The following is a 20,141-nucleotide window of genomic DNA, read 5'->3' as shown; positions in this document are numbered from 1 at the left end:
TCAGTTCCCTCTTTATACGAGTATTTTGTTCCCTCTTTATACGAGTATTTTGTTCCCCTGTATATTTTGTTCCCCTGTATATATTTGTTCCATTCTATAAATTTTGTTCCTCCCCCGTATATTCAGTTCCATCTGTTATTTTGTTCTCCAGATATACCAAAGATAAATGATATAATAACATTGGTGGAATAAAAACATCAATTTTAACCTAACCAGAGGAAATATTACCCATGTTAATTTTTTTTCCCATTATAATTGCCTAAAATCGGGATGATCCGTAACGCACTTCTCTCTATACACACACTCTACCATACTCTAACCATGTCTCCTTAACACACTCTTATTCTACCTGGTTTACTTCTACCATTCCTACTCTGAATTGATGATGATTAATGTTGCATGTTGAGGTAATTTTGTTTCTTCCCTAGTAGTTGATGATTGGCTATGTGCATGTTGCTTTTGTATACAGGTAAGATGTTTCTAATTAGTATTTGCTTGCTTGTGTTATTCGCCTTTGCATGATTAATTTAAATTGTCTGTGTTATTGATATTGTTGTTGTTTTGCATGATTAATTTAAAACTGTATTCTTGTGTTTGTTATTATTGTTGTTATTTATTGGTGTATTGTGGAAAGGATTATTTAAGGTTTGTATTTGTTTTATTTGTTTTATACAATTGCCTCATACACCTGGAAATAAATACCTGTTCTGGTTTTATGTATATTGTATTGTCTCTCTGTGGGTATGTGTGTTTGAGTGTATTTTCCAGATTTATAACACCTACTCTCTCTAAATGATTGAAATAGACGTGATATTTAGGAAGAACAATTACCATTTGGCTACGAATTATTTTTTTTCTTCACTCGAGAAATATTATTTTGTTATAATCATTAAAATATAACGTTAATGAAGTTAAACCTCAAGAAATGCTAAACGTCACTCAGGTGTATTGCAATATATGTAAATTAATTAGTTAAGGTAAAATTTATTGGTTAAGGTAAAGAACGATAAGTATTAACTACATAACCTTTACTACATAACAAACGAAAATAACTAAGTACTGTGTTGGATTACGTGAGAGATCGACCTCTTGTGAAGCAATCAACGAAACGCTCTTTGAAACATAGGAAGCGAGAATGAATCAGACGAAATACCTCTGAAGCTTTCGACTATTGCGACTCATAATTCCAACCCAGGTGAGGTCATATAAAATTTTTCACCTTTTAGATAATTTGGGGAAACAGATTAATAAGGTAACCATATTTTTTTTAAAGATCTAGAATAACAGGTGATTCATTTCCCCAACAGGTAAAAAGATTCTAATTAATGGTTCAATGGTTCATGTCCAGGTGATTGATATTAAGACGGTGTTTATCTTCCGAAGTGTCAAAACAAACGACAACCTTATTTAAATTATTCATCATAAAACTAAGTTCCCTAAAGGTCAATTCTCCACAGAAATTTGACAAATATATATAAAAAAAAAGACTCGTATATATGTTGTCTACTTTCTCTTGAGTTTAACGATGTTGCAAGATTGAATAAAAATTGAAAATTATTGCCAGATCCCTTGATAGGTTTCACTTATAGCAGAAATGTGTTTAAGGTTTGGTTTGGTATCGAATTGGTAGTACTGTCCAGTGTTTGTCTCTCTCTCTCTCTCTCTCTCTCTCTCTCTCTCTCTCTCTCTCTCTCTCTCTCTCTCTCTCTCTTAGTACATGTATTAGATAAGACTCTCAATTAACCGATTTATTTCCGAATATCCTCAGGAAAATTATGCATCGTTTCGGATTCGTCTTACGGAATCATTCATGGGTAACGTTAATAAAATAAGAATATTTGTTCGATTATTTTTTTTAATGTTTCGTTGTAAAAGTTGTCGACGTAATGATCACTTGATGAAAGATAAATTATGAATATTATGTTTGTAAAATATTAAAAGAGAGATGGTGAGCTTAAACTATACTCCTGTGGCCTCTGTTATCTAATTACTGTATGATAACTAGTGATTAATGTGTAGAGGACTTGATTTAATAACTTCTCATCTCTTATTCATACGTTATATAATATAGCCACTACCATGATTGTTATCTTTCTACATAATATATAACCACTACCACACTTGTTATCGTTCTACATAATATAACCACACTTGTTATCTTTCTACATAATATAACCACACTTGTTATCTGTTATTACAAGTATTTTTTACATTTAGAATGATAATGGAATGTTCTCATTGACCACACATCATAATGCACTTTCTTTATCCCTCATTTGAGATGAATTAACTCGTAAGACATTGTACGATGCAGGTTCAGTCAAATTCCATCTGAGGCAGAATTCCTATTTGGGACTTTTGGTGCAATGAGACTCTCTAAGACGGTCAATATGTAATGAAACTTTCCCTAACACGTTCACTATCCAACGAGACTGTCTCTAAAACGAACAATCACGTCTCAAAAATTTGCCATCGAGTCTCGGGACCAAATTATGAAAACATTTAAAAGAAAAAGAAAAAATTTTACAATTATCTTCATCACTCGTAACGCCACCACCCTGAAAGGTTCTACTTAAACATCCAAAAACTGGGAAACAAAAACAGATTGAACGCATCATTGAATATTCTAACAAATGAATGAGATTTTTAATTAAACATTGACCGTGTGTGTGTATGTGTGTGTGTGTGTGTGTGTGTGTGTGTGTGTGTGTGTGTGTGTAGGTCATCACTGGCCCCCCTCAGGTGCCACTATCAGTTGACTTGGAGTATAAAAAAAAACCCATTGCGTTACGGTCTCTGTCTCGAGTAAAAACCGACTTGAACCTGTCCAGATTCCTGGTTAGACTTGCAATGTAGAATCTGTTGTCTGTTAACGGTATTGATGGACTCATGATGTAGAATCTGGTGTCTCTTAACGGTATTGTTGGACTCAGTGCAATGAACGTCCAATAATCAGCTGTAAACATCAAATATTCAGCTGTGAACGTTCATTAATCAGCTGTGAACCTTCAATAAATAACCTGGAACGTCCTATAATCAGTTCTGAACGCCCAATAATACAATCCGCTGTAAACATCGAATTATCAGCTGTAAACATCGAATTATCAGCTGTAAACATCAAATAATCAGCTGTAAACATCGAATAATCAGCTGTGAACGTCCAATAATTAACTGTGAACGTTCAGTAATCATCTGTGAACGTCCAGTAATCATTTGTGAACGTCCAGTAATCAGCTGTGAACGGACGAACGAACGGAGGACACCCCAATACTGTGTAAATTTTCTTACAGTCTACTGCCATTCTGGAGGCTGGAGACACACCTACCAAAACTCCTCCTTTAATCAAGATTTATCGTAGTGTAACCGAGGTGCGGATCAAAGCTGCCCGCCAGGTAGATCTCTCTCTCTCTCTCTCTCTCTCTCTCTCTCTCTCTCAGTAAGGAAGAGAAGGTGGCATAGTGTTTATTGAGACATGAATGTAGGGAGAAACCGCATTATAAGAGGCCCCAGTCTTTATAGGCCCCAATCCTAATTAGGCCCCCAGTCCAGAGATGGAAATAAAATCTAATCTCTTTATGACTCACTGACTCACAGAGTAAATTAAATCATGATCTGGTCAATGACTCTTCTGACTCAGCCATAGTAGTCAGTCACTCAGCATTTCATCCTAGGTGTGTACACTCGCCCCGCCACGTGACGTAGCGACTGTGTACGTAATGTCTCACACAGGGTGACTTCTTGTTACCTAACCAGACCTTTATGGTAAATGGAGGAGAGGGGACGGGAGGGGAGGGGAAGGGAAAGGGGGGGGATAGGAAGGGGGAATGAAAGAGATCAGGGAAGCGGAGGAGAAATAATAATAATAATAACAACAACAACAACAACAACAACAACAACAACAACAATAATAATAATAATGACGATGATGATGATAACAGCGAATAATAATAATAATGACGACACTAATAGTACTCATATTAGATACAATAATAATTTTCACCCCCATACCTGCCATTTGTCATTGACTGAAATGAATTTTTACGAGTATTGGAATTTTTTTTGTTTTTCAAGCACATCCCTTAGTCAAGCTGCCATGTATACAATCACTGCAGCACTAAAGCAGCTATGACTACTTCTGATTATCCAGTCCCTTATTTGGGGTTTTGTTTACATCATCAAAAAGATAAACAATACGAGAAAAATGGTCTTTGATATTCAGTGAACTGGTTTGTTTGTTTTGTTTTCAAGATAAACAAAATAAAAGCTCGTGATGTATATAGTTGCTTGTACTCTGTTTTGTTTCGTAATTGAAATATTTGTTTGTTCCCTTGTTTGTTTGTTTGTATTTTCAAGGTGAACAAAAACAGAAGCGTTGGTAGTTGATGACTGTGTTTACATTCTCTCAAGATGAAGGTGAACCACAACACAACCCCCTCAGCTGCTGTCTGGCGGCGTCCCTAAGACACATTAAAAATTCATGATCAGGAATTCCACCGAAAGAATGAGCGAAACTTGATTCTGTTTTTATAACTCGGCGAACACAGTAAAAAAAAAAATCTCTCCCTACCAAAACAGTCGTTAAGATGAATTTCAAGATGGCCGGCAGCTTCCGTATGGCATTTTTGTGGGCCATAAACCTGTGGCTTGAGGCAGGAGGAGGCTAAGATGTCATAGTGGTAGATGGTCGATGATGGTGGCTTAGATAATAGGTGATATGATCCTTAGTGGCCTCTTGGACTTGTAGGTCGTTCTTCTCCCGATGGATCTTGGACGTTCTTCGGGTGTGGAAATTCATGAATGGATCTCGTTAAAAAAAAGGAAAGGGAGAGACGGTATCTGTGCCTCTGTTTCTCTTTATATCTCAGTGCTTTGTAATTATCTCTCTCTCTCTCTCTCTCTCTCTCTCTCTCTCTCTCTCTCTCAGTACCATATAATGAGGATTTTATCTCAATATGTCGCCACAGATGTTCTTTTATAATGAAACTTAATAGAGTAGTAATAATGAATGTATTGTACCTGTATCCTGTGGCGGCTTAGGCAGTGACGGCAGAGGCAGTGGCGGCAGAGGCAATGACGGCAGAGGCAGTGACGGAAAGGGCATGGAACCTCTCTTGATGAGAATGGAGCCCATAGACGTTGATGAGGAATCCGTTCGAACAGTAACATAAACCGTACATATGTGTGTGTGTGTGTGTGTGTGTGTGTGTGTGTGTGTGTGAATCACCTGCGACCTCTCACGACCGATAGATTCAGCGTTAAGGAATTCAGAGAGGCGAATGTACTGATTTCTTACTCTATTTCTTATACATAACACACACACAACACACACACACACACACACACACACACACACACACACACACACACACCTCGAATTGAAATGAGAAAAACCAAAGCGGATGTTACGATAATTCTTTTTGTTCACCTCAATGATATCTACCTTACCTTCTTTACCCCTTCCACTCTACTTTACCTCTGCTCACTCCCTTCCTTCTCTTCCTCCTTACTCCCCACCTCCCCCCACTTCCCCACACCCATATCCTCAACACCTCCCTATCACTTCCCCACCTCCCCTCACTCCCTCCTTTCACCAGCCCTATCCCACCCCCATCCCACCTCCCCTCACTCTTTCCTCTTCCTTACCCCCACCCCACCTCCCTCCTCCCGCCCCTTCCTCATTATCACAATTACCCTCACCAAGTCGCTGAAGAAGTCACACAAAAAACAGCATCGTGTCTTTTGCGTAATTCATAAGGGAAGAAGTTTATTCTGGTCTCGTGTAACAAGTTAAGGTAAAAGCCACCTCTGCGCTCCGTCGTGTGTGTGTGTGTGTGTGTGTGTGTGTGTGTGTGTGTGTGCCTGTCTGTCACCACTGTACCAATGTATTGACGTACCTGTATCACTGTACCGCCGTTCCACCTCTATCTTGTTTCAAATGGATTATGTTAGATAGATTATTTATTTTTATTCGTTAATTAATTTACCTGTCAATTTACCTGTTTTTTTTCTTTTTACATCACCCGCCAACCTTTTATTCTAAGACACACAGGCGAGTCTCACCCACACACACACACACACACACACACACACACACACACACACACACATATATATTGGATCCAACTAACAGAAATTTCCACCAAGAAAACGAGTCTCTCTTTCTCATCCATTTACCTGATGTACCAATTAACTAGACTGCTTATATTAAAACATTTGTTCCTCGTCTTACCTTTTTGTGTCTATCCAGTTGAACATTGGAAGGGAATTCAAACCCATTTCCTCTACTCGGCCTCACAACCACGTCCATTCGTCATGATAATCACTTCCTGCGGGTGATAGAATTGTACCTGTAAAGTTTTATATGTCTTTAAGATGTTAATTTTCAAAGATGACAGCGCCAAAATTCCTGGTGTGGAGGGGGGTGAGGGGTAAGGGGATGTGAGGCACTTTGGGGAGCTGTGTTCTGGGAGTGTATCTCGCTCTCTCTCTATCTCTCTCTCTCTGTCTCTCTCTCTCTCTCATCCGCATTCGACCCCTGAATATTACCAAAAATACAACCCTTTTCCCTCCGTTCCTCTCCCCCTCCCTCCCTCCCTAGCCCCTTAAGCCTCCTCCACTCCGCATAAAATCCATAAATATAAGGACTTGTCGCTAGTGAGGAGTGGGCCGGTCATACCTTGGTGCTGGCGGGAGGGAGAGAGCTACTGGTCTCTCTCTCTCTCTCTCTCTCTCTCTCTCTCTCTCTCTCTCTCTCTCTCTCTCTCTCTCTCTCTCTCTCAACTAATATGATAGATAAAGATGGATGTCCATTAATATAATCGTTATGTTCTTAGATATTTCCGCAAGTTGAGGATAATCGCTCGTAGTTTCTTGCCTGGGCATATTTTTCACCCTCAAGAAGCGACCCTCAAGTTCAAGGCTACAATAGAAGTAAACATACAGATATGTTTACCTTGTTTGCTTTGCTAGGAAGTGTTTTGGTCGGTGTTTGTTTGCTAGGGAGTGTGTTGGTCGGTGTTTGTTTGCTAGGGAGTGTGTTGGCCGGTGTTTGTTTGCTGTGGAGTGTGTTGGCCGGTGTTTGTTTGCTAGGGAGTGTGTTGGTCGCTGCCATAAATGAAGTGCAATAGTAACATATATTTTTTTAAGTGACTGATTCATATTTATTCATCACACGCCAAAAGTTCTTCTGTTTGGTAGTTCATCTAAAGGAATTGGTAGTTTGTTTTAATCTTGGTAATAAATCTGTTTAAGTGTCTAGTGGTTCGGTAGCAAGAATTAATTAATGGTTTTATTCAGTAACTGTTGGGTAGCTGGTAAGAACCATCGACCAGGTCTTTGATTAGTAAAAGTTCCTACGTTTAATTTTCTTCGTTATGGAAATGTAAAGAACACGTCTAACTGTCGGACTTAAAACTTACTAACAAGAACTTTACAACCACATTAGCATTACTTTTACACTCAAGCTTAATGAGATACGTTAACTTAATGCCAGCGTGAGGATAATATTAACCTATTATGTGTGAGTGAGTCTGATGTTAAGGAGATAGGTTTACTTAGTACGAGTAAGGAGATAAAAGTAACCCATTGAATCGTTTGTATGTCTGGCTGCGGCTCCTCTCAGCGTATCCTTAAGTGCCAAAAAGTGGTTGCGTCGGTGAACACAAAACAAGTGCTTTGTTCAGCCGGTGCACTGGGCTACTCTTAGCTGAGGGGCGAGGCTACCGACGGAGCCCTGGGCTACGGTGTTCCAGCCCCATAAAAGTTCAGATAAGAATCGAAACCCGCGGCCGCGAGCAACGGTGCAACCAAGACGTTGGCTGGAACTCCTCCTCTCAGTCGTATTCTCAACGGTTCGTACTTGGATTTTTTCCCCGTAAGTGGAGACGTGAGAATCGCATTTAATTGGTTCACTTAAGCATCGGCGCAAAGATGAATTCTGAAAGGTTCGTACATACAATTCTCACCCCTAACTAGAGACGCTAGAATGCTCATAGTGGTCGTTCACTCCAGCCTAAGTACAAAGATACATTCTCATAGTTCATACGGTCAATTCACCTCCTAATGAATACTCTCCAACCATCTAACTATCGCACTTAAAAGTTGCCTCGGAAGGAAAAAAATCCAAAACAATGTGGAAATATCTCACCGAGGTTCTCTAGATGTGTTATCTTATATACAGTTAAAGTAGAGAAGAAAAAACAGCAAATGAATCTTTGGAGTGTGGAAGGCGACACTGCCCTCTGCCCTCCACTACACGAACGTTCCTCTGCGTTCCCTTAGTTATACAAAGGCGGCAGTGTCTTTCACATTTGCGTACACTGGCGGTCTGATTCTATTTGCGTACACTGGCAGTCTGTTTCTATTTGCGTACACTGGCAGTCTGTTTCTATTTGCGTACACTAGCAGCCTGTTTCTATTTGCGTACACTAGCAGTCTGTTTCTATTTGCGTACACTGGCAGTCTGTTTCTATTTGCGTACACTGGCGGTCTGATTCTATTTGCGTACACTGGCAGTCTGTTTCTATTTGCGTACACTGGCAGTCTGTTTCTATTTGCGTACACTAGCAGTCTGTTTCTATTTGCGTACACTGGCAGTCTGTTTCTATTTGCGTACACTAGCAGTCTGTTTCTATTTGCGTACACTAGCAGTCTGTTTCTATTTGCGTTCACTGGCAATCGCTTTCTATTTTCCTTTATTACACACAAGGATGATCTTCCATGTACGCAGAAGTTCCCCCAACTTGTGTACGATGTCCTATTGATGTCGTATTGATGTTAGGAAAGTAAATCATTATACTAGAATCCATGAGAGTGAATGACACCGACTTACGAATGATGGTTAATGGTTGTTTGGGTAGTGAGTAGTGACAGGAGTTAACCAGATATTAGTGACCTTGTTTTAGCAGTTTCCGAGTTTAAATTCTTGATTTTTTTTTTTTTACATTTTTTTTTTCATTTCTTAAATTATAAATCCTTTTTTCTCAACTTGAACCTGTAATTATTCCTTCCTACGTTTAAAAAAAGTGAAAGTGGGTTCCATCGACGTGTAAAGTAAAATTGGATGGACTGAAAGAGCCCCAGAATCGAACCATAGACCCTTAGAACTGGGGACAAACGTTCTATCCACTCGGCCGCCACATTCCATGCTTCCTACAATGGATGAATAATGTCCTAACATGTTTACTGTATATATACGCTAACGGTTCATATATTCTCCTAAGATACAACACTGGTTAATTATATGTCTGAGAGGGCGTGGCGCGGCTCGGGTTATCCTCCCACCTGCTGTTATAATTACCACTGGCGTCTCCCTCCTAACACACAGGTCTCTCTCTCTCTCTCTCTCTCTCTCTCTCTCTCTCTCTCTCTCTCTCTCTCTCCGAAACATAGAAAGTTTGAAAAGAGACAATTTTACGCAGGAAAACGTCCAGTAAAATCCCGATAAACATAAAATCAAGTCCAGGACGGTTTTTTATCATGTCCTAAACTTCCCTCGATCATGTAAACAAGTCCAAGGCGTCCCTAAAAGTCCCTTGATCATATTAGCAAGTCAAAAGCGTCCCTGAAAGTCCCTCGATCTCAAGAATAAGTCCCAAACGTCCAAGAACATTTCTCAGTTGTACATTTTTACGTCCTTCACCTGTCCAATATATCCCACAGGTAAACATGACCCAAATCCAACTATTTTTACCTGGAGTCGTCAGGTCGAGTTGGTCTAAACCTTTATCATTATCACGAGTTCTTAACCTATCGTGGAAATTTTCGGACCCAGAAGTACTTTAAAAAAAAACAGAGAGATGGATTGTATCTTTCTATGATAATAAAGATAATAGTTGTTAAAGCGCAGTGTTTGTTGACTTAGAATGTGCGCTTGAAGATATCAGTCGTAGAAGCGCAGTATTTGTTGACTTAAAATATGCGCTTCAAGATATCAGTCGTTCATGCGCAGTATTTGTTAAACTAGGATGTGTGCTTGAAAGACCCTATTGCTGAAGCGCAGTAATACATCACAACATTAACTCTACTGTATATGAAACTCTGCTTTATTTACTTTCTATTGTATTACAAACTCTACTGACTTTACTCCGACGTTTTGCTTATTTTAAGTCGTATTTATTTTATTCTCCAGTTGGATTTTTATTCCAGATTTTGTTTATTATTCGAGTCGCTTAATTTAACAGAAACTTTGGTAATTTTCCTCCAAGTCTTGTCCATTTTATGTGGTGGATATTTTACTAAACACAAAGACTTTTTACTACAAGGCTTACCTATTTATTTTAAAAAGTTCGAATTTTACGCCAAATTCTATTTTATACCAAATACTCTTTGAATTTCGCGCCAATTTTTCCTATTTTATTCGACCCCAAAGACTTCTCCTATTTTACTATAAGTCACATTTTATACAACACTTAAAACGCTACTAATTTTATTTTAAAATTCGCTTATTTTCTGAGGCGCTTATTTTATTAAAACCACAGAAATAATTATCTCAGAATTCGGTTTATTTTTTCCACAACGTCAATTTTATTAAAAACCTGAAGTCTTCAACCCAAATAAATAAATAAATAAATAAATAACCACAATGTTATTTTTCTGGGTGCCAATTTTATGAAAACCTTAAAAATTTAACCCCAATTTTTACTTATTTTTATCCGGCGGTTCTTGTATTAAATTCCCCACACCTTTCACTTAGGATCCAGTCTATTTTACGCGACCCACACCCCACCTTACACACCTGCTGCGGCGGGTTGTTGCGGTGATAGTTGCGGTGGTTCCTCATTTTAGGGGCGGCCGGTCTCCTGCTGGGGGAACTGGTGGCCTCTCCGCTTGTCGCCAGTAGTGAAGATGTCGAAAGGAGGGAAGGTCGCGGTAGTTTGTGTCACCACCCTTCACTAGCTTAACTCTCTCTCTCTCTCTCTCTCTCTCTCTCTCTCCTTACATCACTAGCCTATCCTCCCAAGTGTCGAAAAAGGCTCACTAAGACTCACTTTTCTCTCCAACCTCAGATGGTTCTTATCGATAAAGGTCTTGGTGAATTTATGCATCTAAAAGTATCCATCTTGACCTAGGTTAATTATATCATAAGGTGGGTGTTTGCCTGCGTGCTGTTCCCAATATATTAAGCTTTGAAGACGCGTTAGCCAGTAAGTGGGGTCTGACTGGAGGTATAATTTGGCACTTGTTGTGGAGCAGCACGGGAGAACGTTTTAGTCTACACCCTTGACTCGCTTCTCCTCCCACTTCTTCTTCTCCTTCTTATCCTCCTTCTCCTCCTTCTCTTGTCTTAGTTTATGGTAATTTTTATTTTTATTCTTTTTTTTTCGTTTTCTTTCTTCCTCTTCTTCGTTTTCGTTTTCTACGTCTTGTTTCTGCCTTCTTCTTCCTTCTTCTTTCCTTCTTCTTCTTTCTTTCTCCCTGCCTTCTTTCATCTTTCTTCTTATTCCTGTCTTCCTTCGCGAGCACCCACGATCCGGATTCAACTTTGAGAATTGCACGTTCATGTTTTTGTTTTGTGTCAGCGCGTTTATCTAGCTAATGTAGACTCTCACAGTTGGTCATTTCGGTGAATATTTTGTGAGCGATGTGTTTGTGCTGTGGGTTGAGTGAGACAAGTTGGAATTGTTTTCAGATTACCACTTTACGATAGGAGTTTTTTTTTTTTTTTTAATATTACGATCCTTTGAGACTCAGGACTTCAAGTACGTGGTTAATGATAATCTTTTTAGAGTTTTGGATCAATTTTTTTTGCGTCAGGAAGATCTCATTATTGCCCTTCCTCCTTTTCCCTCTTTCTTTCTTACCTCTCCTTAACCCTCCTCCCCCCTTTTCGACTCTCCTTCATTTCCCCCTCCTTCACCCTTCTTCACCCACATTCCTCCTCTTCTTAACCACCTTCCGCCTTATCCTCCCTTCTCCTCCTCATCATCATCCTCCCTCCTCCCTCCATTTTCCTTCTCTCTACATCCCTCCTCCTCTCCCCTCCTGCCTCCTCCTCTTCCCTCCTTCCCCCTCACCACCTCCCCCCCCACTCACAAAATTGCCAGTCATGTACAGTTCTCTGTTATTATAAATACTAAACACATCCAGTTACAATTTCGACTGGCAAGTGTGCTTCTTCACCATACTGTAAGAATATGTAGTATATATGTAGTCTATATGTAGGTGTTCAGGAAATGATAACATCCAATAAAAAGTTAATAATTATGTAGTTTATTGTCTAATTTTGTCGTTGTAAGTCAGTTTGGGATTTAGAAAAAAATATTGACGACTTAAAAGCTATGGTTCTTTATGTAAGTGTACAGGAAAGGGTTAACTCCAGTGTAAGGTTAATATTAACATTGTTCTTTGGTTCACTTCATCGTGGTAATTTAACTTCGGATGTGTAGAAAAAAAATTATCATTGGGAAAAAATTGGTTATTTATGTGTGTGTGTGTGTGTGTGTGTGTGTGTGTGTGTGTGTGTGTGTGTGTGTGTGTGTGTGTGTGTGTGTGTGTGTGTGCATGTGTCCAAATGTGTATGTATGTGTGTACGCCCACTATAGAACTTTCCATTATAGATATAGAGCCCCAGTGTAAGTTTAGAGCCCTAGTTTAAAGCTCTACTCTAGGTTTAGAACACTTTAATAGGACCAGACAAAGTAACAGTACCACCAACGCTATAATCAAGTGTGAAATTGGATCTTACTAGGCAATGACTGAGTGGGATTTCAAACATGTTAAGGTGGTTCAATTTTCAAAGGTGTTTTTTTTATGGTATGTGTATTTCAGTATTTGCTTTTTTGTGATACTGTTACTTGTTTTGAGGTGTTTGTTTTTGCTTTGTGTGTTTTTTATTGTTATTAGTGTTTGTTTTTGTTTTTTGTTATTGTTGTTGTTGATGGTTGCAGTAGGATTATTATTATTATTATTATTATCATTATTATTATTATTATTAAACTTCATGGTAAATTTTAGGGGGTTAGGTTAGGTTGTGGAGACGTACACACAATAAAACCCTTCCCTCAATACTCTTCTGTCCCGAGAGCAAAACCCTTAACCACAGCATCAAATATTCCGACATGACAGCTGGCAAATCATAGTCAATCTCCCATCAAATAAAAAAAAAAAATAATACTCAACAAACCAGTAAATTGTCCTCAGGTAATCACGATGCATCACTCTCACCTGTATGTGGTTTTATTACCGTAAGTTCCAGGTCATGACAAAAGTATTATGTTCTGGAATGGGAAGGTGGGTGGAGGGGGGGGGGTGGAGGAAGAGGAGGTGGGGGGGGGGGGGGTTCTTACCTGTCTTTTTACTCCCCTGTCTTGTCAACCTATACACACCTGTTATTAATGAGCCCCTTTATCAATCTCTCAGGGCGTTGTACACTCACCCATATAATTTTTCTCTAAGATCATGACCTGCCATTCTCCAGCGTGATGGTTGCAGAACGTGTATGGAGACGGTTTTCCCACACTCTCGCCCCCTTAATAGACCGAGTGACGGGGCCAGTAACAGTACACACCCTTCTCACCCTTCAGGTCTTTCCCACAATACGGTTCTCTCCTGCGCAGTCTTACATCCATTGTGCCTTCCTTCCTCCTCCTCCTCCTCCTCCTCCTCCTCCTCCTCCTCCTCCTCCCCCTCCTCCTCCTCCTCCTCCTCCTCCTCCTCCTCTATGCCCACCCTAGCCTGTCAGAGGGCCACGAAAAACGAGCCTGATACCGTCACCGCCCATATACGGGATCGTGTGGGTCTTCCCTGAGGCGTGGATCACCTCCGAGGCCTGCCAGTGTAGGTTAAATGGATACTTGCGTGCTGACGAATAGAGAGAGAGAGAGAGAGAGAGCGACGACATACAATCCGTATAAAGTCCTTAGTTTTCGCCACTGTTTGCCACTGTTTGCGGTCATAGATCATGGCAAACAACGTGTAACCCCTCCTCCTCCTCCTCTGTTTATGTGCTGCCTCGGTCGCTCCTTTCAATCGACTTTGTTTACATTTCGTCCCTTTAGTTAACACGTGGCTTCTATACTGTTTACATATGGGTTGCAGTGTAGTGCTTTCTGTAATGATTAGTGAGGTGTTATTGTGTGTGTGTGTGTGTGTGTGTGTGTGTGTGTGTGAGTGTGAGTGTGTGTATTAAGTATATACATATATGTAACTTAATAACCTGCATGTTACATAATATTTTAAAAATTGGTCTAATTTTCACACATAATCGATAATACTTATTTACATTGTACCAATATTTCACATTTATAAATTAATGAATCAATTAGATGCTTCAACTATCAGGCTCTATCAGCAGGTAGAACTGACAGGAGAAGAACCACCATTAACCAGTTGATCTTTGTAAGAACTCCCACGATTTCTCAGAACTGTGGAAGATTTTGCAACAGACGAGTAAACTGGGTGAGATTTTCTTTGCCCCAGTTGAACAATGAAGGAACTCGCAAGAGGTGACAGAATTGGAACAGAACAAGACTTGATATGTAGGAGGAAACTGGGAAAGAACTGGGGAGAACCTGAGACGAAGGGGGAGTGAGGGAAGGAGTAGAGGGAAAGAGGAAGTGGAGGGAGGGAGTGAGTGATTAAAGGAGTGGGACGGAGGGTGTAAGAGAGCTGGAGAGGTAGGAGGAAAAGAAGTGAAGAGAGAGAGAGAGAGTGTGTGTCAGGGAGGTAGGAGAATATCAGGGAAGGAGGAGGATGTCAGGGTGTAAGGGTAAGATGACCTCGTGACGTCGGCGGTGATACACGCTCCACCTCGCCTGTATTGTTCCCTTAGACTCACACACACACACACACTCGGAAATGTCAAGGCGGCGTGAGAAAGGAAGATGTGTTGCGTCACGACGACACTCACACGACACCTCCCACACCGCCTTCTGCAGGAGTGTCTGGCAGAAGACCATTACCCTCTTTCCTCTCCGCTTCACCTCCCAGGGCAGGGCATGACTCCTACAGCCGGCCGCCTCCTCTCACCTCACTCCTGCCTCAGAACATTCACGTCATTCTGTCTCCTTCACAACCTTCTTCGGAAATGTCTGACGTTGCACTACCTGCTCTATTTCACCTCCTCCTTCTCCTCCTCCTCCCCCTCCTCCTCCTCCTCCTCCTCTAGGATTCTCTTGCCCTTCGCCCAATCTTGTCAGAATTACAGAATTATTCCTTGCTTTAGTTGGCCTTCGTTGCTATCTTGCAATATTTGGGGAATACCTGTGTATGTGCGTGTGCGTGTGCGTGTGTGTGCGTGTGCGTGTGTGTGCGTGTGCGTGAGTGTTTACCTGTACATATTCCTTTTATTATACACTCCATCAACCTCTTACAACTATGAGCTCCTGAAGTCATATCGTCAGCGTCATCGTCAACAACACACTCCCTACACGGATCCTCAGGTACAACACGTCAATATTACTTCACCCTCGAGTGTTGAGACGTGAAGGTGATGAGTCCCTGAAGGCTGCTGTGTCTCTCTTGTTTATAGTCTTACTTACTCCATTTTATTTAACTCTTAAAGGAATTTACACCTGACCTTAAAGATTTTTTTTTTCGTTTTATAAAAGTTTGATTTATTTTTTTACATGTTAAACCAATGCCATGATTTTGTCTTTATCGGATTTATTTTTTTATTTTATACCAAAACTTTAATATTTTTGTTTGTGTTCTATTTAAAATGGTTTTTGTCTTCCTGTTTATCAAAAAAATTATTATTGGAATTTTATCCCTCAAGTTTTAAAAAAGTTCCTCATTTATTTAGAATATTAGTAAGGCTTCTGATCTAAACCTTGACACCAAAATGGAATTCCATTATTACCACCAGTCAGAGGATGTGTGGTGTGAGGAATCAGGTGGCTGGTGTCTAGTGCTCCCCTCACCTGTAGGTTAACGCGATCAAGGTAATACAGGGAACTGAGTCCTCTTATCACCTTGCATCCAAACTCCTAATTTATTTCCTTCGTATTTATATTTTTTCTACCCCGATTTTTTCACCCTCGTAAACTCTATCCCGATTTTTTCACCCTCTCTTTTTTACATCGTTTTATCCCGATTTTTTCAGCCTCATAAATTATTTTCCTGGGTGTGGGTAGCGTTTGTATATGGTGGGACAGGCATTGTGGAAGAGACGTACGAGGAAGAGAAGGAGGAAGAGCTAGCGGTATATTTTAGTTGATGGATGATGGAAGAGGAGTGGAATAGGTTAGTTCGTTATGTTGGTTATATTTGAAGGAATAGAGAGGTAACGTGGTCTTCTTCTTTCTTCGTTTCTTCTTTTCCTCCTCCTCTTCCACCTCCTCCTCCTCTTCCTTCAACGTGGTCTTCTTCTTTCTTCGTTTCTTCTTTTCCTCCTCCTCTTCCACCTCCTCCTCCTCTTCCTTCACTTCCTTCTCTTCCTTCACCTTCTACTCCTCCTCCTTCTTCCTCTGATTCTGCTTCTTAGTCATACACTTATCATTGTCATTTGTGTACGGTAACTGACAGTAACCTTCCCCCCCCTCTGCCCCTTCTCCCCCATCCCTCCCTATCCCCCTCCTTACCCTCCCCCTCTCCCCCTCCCCCTCCCCTCCCCTCCCCTCTCATCAAGCAGTTATGTAGCCAGCAAAATATTCCTTCCACTTTCTTACCTCCGTTTGAAGACGTGGTTTTAAAGGCTGAAGTGGGCGGACATAGGCCATGGGTGTGACGGATGGGCGTGATGGCAGTTTGACACGCACACACACACACAAAACACACACACACACACACACACACACACACAAAACACACACACACACACAAAACACACACACACATACACACTTTCTGCGGTTGGTAGTAATGGTGTCAGAGCCGTTAACGTTGTTGTCAGATGTCTCATCGTGCCAACAATGGATCATGTGAAGATTGGCCCTCCAGCTTATTTCACCATAAAATGGACTACCCTAAGCTAACCAAGACCCCCAGGTAGCGATAAGGTGTTATAAAGGGGGAGGGGGGGGGGCTAATCTACAGGTAATTCCCAGCAGCTGTGGTCTTGGTTTCAGAGTGAAGGTGACTCAGCCTTTAATTCCCATACAAAGAAGAGACCGGGCATTGTCTCCATACACCTGTTGTCTCTTTGCACCTATCACCTGTGTTCACCTGGCATCGTTTCCTTACACCTGTCTCTCCTTACACCTGTTGTCTCTTCACACCCGTCACCTACGTTCACCTGGCTGTATTTTTTACCTGAATATCTATTGACATTAATTAGGAGGAGGATAGTATGGGATGTGTCGCAGGTCAAGTGAAGATCTCTCTCTCTCTCTCTCTCTCTCTCTCTCTCTCTCTCTCTCTCTCTCTCCTCTCTCTCTCTCTCTCTCTCTCTCTCTCTCTCTCTCTCTCTCTCTCTCTCTCTCTCTCGTCCACTTACAGATGCAAATAGCCGATGATATCCGTGAATATCCGGCCGACGTAGCCATCACATAATAATCACTGATTATAGAGAGGCGTAAACCACGACTGGAATCGTCGGGTCGATCTCTAGCATCGACCAGGAGAAGGCGGAGGGGGAGGGGAGGAGGGGAAGGAGGAGGAGGTGGTGGTGTTGGTGGAGGAGGAGGAGGAGGAGGAGAAGAAGCAGAGGAAGGTGAAGAGGAAGACGAGAAGAAGTAGAAAAAAGTAGAAAGAGAAATGAAGTAATAGTAGAAAAGAAGAAGAGGAGGAGGAAGAAGATTAAGAAGAAGCGAGAAGAAGATAAAGAACAATAACATGAAAAGGAGAAGAAGAACAACAATAACAACAACATGAAGAAGAAGAAGAAGAAGAAGAAGAAGAAGAAGACTCCAGCCTCTCACTACCCGTATATGCTGGGTTAAAAGTGGCCACCAGGCAATCCATCATCAGTGTAGCTGTTGCCGTAACGGTAAATCCGGATACCGAGGATGGATGGCGGTTTTGGTTAGTCCGGTTACTGGGGAAGAATGGCCGTAACGGGGTTTCCGGTTAACCGGTTTAGAAAACGGATCTAATGGTGTTGTCCGGATAAAGATGAAAGAGGGATCTGATTGTGTGTCCGGATAAAGATGGAAGAAGTTTCTGATGATGGGTGTGTCCGGATGAGGATGAAAGAAGGTTATGATGGTGGGTGTGTCCGGATAAAAATTAAAGAAGGATCTGATTATGTGTCCGGAAAAAAGAGTATTCATGACACAAAGGTAACAAGGGCACAAACTCTTTAGAAAATCAGTTATATTCTCTCTAAGTTTAACATGTAATGCAGAAACTCTAATGTGGGCGTTAAAGATTATAGCAAAAATATTAAAAACTAAAGAAATTAAAATCAGTTCAAATTTCCTCTCCGGTATAAATTTTTGCTGAAACCAAAATCGTGAAGGCGTGAGAGTTTTTTTTTTGTACGAAATATAGAAAAAAAATAAGAATTGGAAATGCGTTCAAGTTTGTACTGAAAAATCTGAAAAATGTCCCAAGAGACACGAACTGCTCCCAGCTGGGCAGTAGAGTGTCTCTGAAGTTCTGGCGAGTCACTTAAGCAAGTGTCATGAGTGTGTGCTTGACTCACACAGTTAGCTGGACGTCAGGAGTGTCGCAAGGTATATATTCGTACCACAAGAGAACGCCAGTTTAGGCAGAAGGCGGGCGAACGTTGGCTTAGGGTAACTTCTATGAGTGTGTCATATAAAAATGATAACAATAATATTAATAATAATAATAATAATAATAATAATAATAATAATAATAATAATAATAATAATAATGAAAGCCTGTGAGAGAAAGAGAGAAAAAAATTAAAGCCAGTGAGAAAAGGAGAGAGACAGAGAGAGAGAGAGAGATGATTAGGAAAAGCCATGATTTACACAGTACTTTCTATTACAAACAGTAGTGAAAAACGTCGAGTAATTCCTATTTATGTAGTTGAGGAGTCCCCATGACTACAGGATGCTTGAAGGAACACTAAAATCCTTTACGGTTTTCTTGACCACTTTGAAAGAACTCTCTCTCTCTCTCTCTCTCTCTCTCTCTCTCTCTCTCTCTCTCTCTCTCTCTCTCACAGACCGTCATGCTCGCCTTAAAACAACAAAAAAATAACAAGAGATAATGAGTATATTGGTCATCTTGGAAAAATCTAAGACTCGACTCCTCAAAAATTTACGACACGAACGTAGCCACACGACAAGGAAGGGAAAAGAAGTCACATAACTACGACCTGGAAATAATAAACCGGGACTTATAAGGCAAGAGTTGTTATTGGGGGTTCAATTCAGCAGGCGTGTTCTGGGATAATGTGTGTGTGTGTGTGTGTGTGTGTGTGTGTGTGTGTGTGTGTGTGTGTGTGTGTGTGTGTGTGTGTGTGTATGTCTCCTTATGTATGTGTTTTTTGAGGGGGTTAGGACAAAGTTGGGTTTGGTTTGGTTAGAATAGATTAGATATGATCAGGTTTAAATTAAATTATATTAACTTAGCTTAAGTTACATTAAGTTAGATTAGATTGAGATACGGTAGATTAGGTTAGGTTATTTTAAGTTAGGTTAGGTTAGGTTAGATAAGGTTAGATTGATTTTAATTCCGGTTAAATTAAGTTAGGTTTGGTTGATAAAGGTCTCATCAGGTCAGATTAGGTAATAAAAACACATCTAAATTACTCCAATTCCCTCTGGGGCATAACAGTGTCTAACCACTAGACTACACGGGCTGGCAGGAAGGTGATATGAATATTCCTATAATCATATATACTAGCAGGGAAGACGTATATGTAATGAGCTAGTGGCGGAGAGGCAAATATGCTAGTAGTTGAGTGGTATATATGCTAGTAGTTGAGTGGTATATATGATAGTAGTTGAGAGGCATATATGCTAGTAGTTGAGTGGTATATATACTTGTGGTGAAGAGGTATATATGCTAGTAGTGGAGAGATATGGGTACTAGTAGTTGAAAGGTACTGTATATATGCTAGTAGTGGACAAAGATATATGCTAGTACTTGAGAGTTATGGATGTTAGTAGTGAAAGGTATACTGTATATGCTAGTAATGGAGAGGTATGTATGCCGGTAGCCACACAAGGCATAACCCTATCCTTTTGGCTTCAGGGCATAACGCGCTCCCGGCATTCTTATAATTTTTCGTTCATTTTTTGTTGCTGTTATTATTATTAATCCCCTCAGCACGCGATAGAACCACA

The 20,141-nt window shown here is 40.5% G+C and overlaps 1 protein-coding gene across 1 annotated transcript in view; it reads left to right on the top strand.

The window, feature by feature from the left end:
• The window catches only part of LOC121877942 (protein grainyhead-like), a 219,989-nt gene that overhangs the window by 118,332 nt on the left and 81,516 nt on the right, over positions 1-20,141 (top strand). The window lies entirely within an intron of this gene.

The sequence above is a fragment of the Homarus americanus genome, unplaced genomic scaffold (genome assembly GCF_018991925.1).
Source record: "Homarus americanus isolate GMGI-L3 unplaced genomic scaffold, GMGI_Hamer_2.0 scaffold48033, whole genome shotgun sequence".
NCBI lineage: Eukaryota > Metazoa > Arthropoda > Malacostraca > Decapoda > Nephropidae > Homarus > Homarus americanus.
Note: the sequence above shows the minus strand (reverse complement) of the source record. Positions and strands in the feature narration are given on the sequence as shown.